At 43.0% G+C, this 3,358-nt stretch overlaps 1 long non-coding RNA gene across 1 annotated transcript; it reads left to right on the plus strand.

Moving 5' to 3' along the window:
* The first annotated feature begins 794 nt into the window (after positions 1-794).
* LOC148683209 (uncharacterized) lies at positions 795-2,895 on the plus strand. The gene is made up of 2 exons (XR_015947442.1): positions 795-1,049; positions 2,174-2,895. It is a non-coding gene; the product is annotated as an uncharacterized LOC148683209 (long non-coding RNA).
* Positions 2,896-3,358: the final 463 nt, after the last annotated feature.

Raw genomic sequence — 3,358 nt, forward strand, 5'->3', positions numbered from 1 at the left:
TGTGTGTGATTATGGTCAGAGAGAGTCAGTCAGGCCTGTCTTCCTGTACTGCTTCAGACATGTGCCTGTACATTCATGTACATGTCTATAAACAATTATTATATATATACAGTGGTACCTCTACTTACGAATTTAATGCGTTCCAAACGCACATTTGTAAGTCGAAAAAAATTGTAAGTCGAATCCCATAGGAATGCATTGGGAGAAAAAATTCGTAAGTCGAAGCAACCCTATCTAAAAATTTGTAAGTAGAAAAAATCCTATCTAAACTGCATCCAAGATGGCGGACAGAGCTCCGTTCGTAAGTAGAAATATTCGTAAGTAGAGTTATTCGTAAGTAGAGGTACCACTGTATGTATGCGTGTGTGTGTGTGTGTGTGTATATGTATGTATGTATGTATATATATATATATATATATATATATATATATATATATATATATATATATATAAAACCTTAAAATTCTTACAACAATCCCCCTTTTGAAGCTTAATTTTCGGTACAAAAATTATTGCCTCACATTCATTATTAACCCTGTTTATTGGAAATGGACGTCTTTGTGTAAATCTGAAAGTCTTGCATGTCAGATCCCTTTAGGCTATTTGGAAGTGTAGTAATGCACATAGCTGGACATAGGATATCACATAAAAAAGCACCTTTTGCATTTTGTTACTAAAATTACTTATAGCATTCTAGCATGTTGAGAGAAACATTTTTCTCAATAGTGGTCTATGCTTTACATTTATCAGGAAGGTTCAGCAATGACTAAAAATGCATTCTCCTTTGTTTCTGCCTCTTTTTGTGTGTTCTCAGGTGTCAAAGCTAGTTTTCTGGTCTCACACCTCCAACATACTCACAGCAACAACTCCAGGCGAAATCCCCTTAGGGCTTTTCTTTTGACCATCTCGCCTTGTCCCTGGCATAAGGTTTGGACACGTCGTGAGAGAAATGTCTTTGCCTTTGCCTTTTAGGAGATTGGATTATAATTCATCCGGTGTGAATGAGATTGCCATGGGGACTTATATAACTCTGAGCCCTTTTGTTGAAGGTAATAAATAGTCTCGTGGTCACGAGGATTTGGGTTCAAGGTTTTTCATCATTGGATCTGTAGTAACATCTGTAGAAAGAATATCCTGTAAGGGGCAGGGTTTGGGGTACTTAAGGACACAGTTAGAAGGAGGAAGGGACAAAGGCCAAAGAGAAGACATGTGGAAATGTGTGTGTGATTCTGGTCAGAGAGAATCAAAATGGTGACATGCAATTCCTTTTGCCACTGGCATTGTTTTGGGCTCAAACAGAAATCCCACTTCTAATAGGACTTCTGAAATGTGGAGCTGGGCACTCTCAGGGATGGAGTCAGATGAGGGTGAAGAATGAGGGTGAAGAATGAGGATCTCTTCCTGCTTAGAGATCAGAGCAGGGAAGAGGAAGATGTCCTGTTCTGGATCTGATCATGCTTTGTTTGAAAGATCAGCTCCAGGTAATGGCAGGATCCCTGGACCCATTTTTCTCCCTCTGGGAATCTCAGGCCAGTGCCCCACCTTCATCTTCTTCTGAGAAAGGTGTTGTACCATTGTCACATGATATGCCCACGTTACATCTTGACGGGAGGACTGATGCAAGTTTAGGCAGAGCTGCCTTGCTGCAGCCACCCTTACCTTCTCTTGGGTGACGCAGGTCAGGGAGGGAGAGATGCTCAGCTGAACTCCTGGGAAGTCAATCTCACTGACAGCTAAAGCAGGGGTGGGGAACCTAGGGTCCTCCAAATGTAAAACAACTCCCACCTCCTCTGGCCTTGGCCAATGTTGGCTACTGGGGCTGCTGGGAGTTGTAGTTCCACAAACTCTGGAAGGCAAACAGTCCCCATTCCTGCTGTAGAAACAACACTCAACTAGATGGGCCAAAAGTCTGACGCCAGAAGAGGAAGGATCCTGCAGGGCCAGTGTGTGAGAGAAGAATGTTGAATTTCAGGAGGGAGGGGGAGAGGGAGAGGGAGAAGGGTCAGAGAGAGACAGCTTGTCAAATAGGGGTAGGGGGGCATGGCTGCAACAATTTAAAAACTATTATCAAATTAATCTTTTATTCCTTTGGTTATCTGAGAGATTATGTCCTATCTGAGAGATTATGTTTTCACGTTTTTCTGAAAGTGTCCTTGAAAACGTATCATTTCAGAGTATGTAAGAGACTTTGAAGAATTGCGGGCGCCTACCCCCTATATAGGACTAATTCTTGCCATATCGGAAAGAATCCAAATCAACCGTCCCCGCTAGTTGTCTTCGAGGATTCACTTCTGCTGCTTCCTTTGATACTTACGGATGGTCTCACGTTTTGAACAGAATGCAAGGTAGTCATGCCACTCACCATTTGGGCCTCGTTCAGATTCGTCCACTTTTCTGATCCTAATGTAAAGCCCCAAACTGACATCTGAGTCAAGAAACCTCGGTATGCTTTGAGTCCCTGAGGGCCAGGAAGTCCGAAATGCTGAGCGCTCACGATGCAAACTATCCATGGCTGCCAACACATCATCTTTGCTCTGCAACACATTCTTTTCCCTTACAAATCTTCCTTCCTTCTCTGCTGAGTGTATCTTTCCTCCATTTATGCCAAGCAAAGCTCAGTTCACTGAGCCAGAATTGGCAGAAGATCTGCACATCTTCCATGGAGAGGTTCTTGCCTGGGGCCCTTTTTGGCCAGCTGGTCGGGGCAAAGGGAAAGACTGGGGAGAACCTCCCTCCCTCCCTCCCTCCCTTGTGCTTGTCCAATTCAACAACCTCCTTTTATGAGTGTTTTGGTTTCCTTTAATCTCTCAATGTTGAATCTCTTCTCCTGCTTGAACTGTTGATCACAATGTTCCCTCCTTCCTTCCTAGCCATTAAAGCTTCACTGCAGCATCACAGAGGCCTCTTGTGTGTTTTTCTCCAGCTTTACTGGTTCTCAGCTCACCTTTCATGAAGTGCAACTGGCAATCGCAAATATGTTTCCTTGATATGTCTCTTATCCTGTCCTACACCCGTCTCTGCTAACTTCTATTAGCTTCTCCTACCTGAAAGTCCCTGCAAAGATAGGCACCGCCCAGTTTGAAGGAGGGATTCCCATCTACTCCTTGGAAGCTGTTTCTGCAGTTCCAAGGTGTCCAGTCGTGATGAAGTCAACAGAAAGAGGACTCTTCCGAGATTACTTTTTACTGTTGCCAAGAATGGGGTTAGGGGAGTTGAGTTTATTTTCCATTTAAAGTTGAATTTATCCAATTCACAATTTGCAAGTTGACATAATAGCCAAAACATGGCACCCTTCGAAATACACACTTGTATGAATATGTGATGCTATTCCCCAAGCAAGCAATATTTTGAAGAAAAA

Source organism: Zootoca vivipara, chromosome 16 (assembly GCF_965207765.1).
Source record: "Zootoca vivipara chromosome 16, rZooViv2.hap1.1, whole genome shotgun sequence".
Taxonomy (NCBI): domain Eukaryota; kingdom Metazoa; phylum Chordata; class Lepidosauria; order Squamata; family Lacertidae; genus Zootoca; species Zootoca vivipara.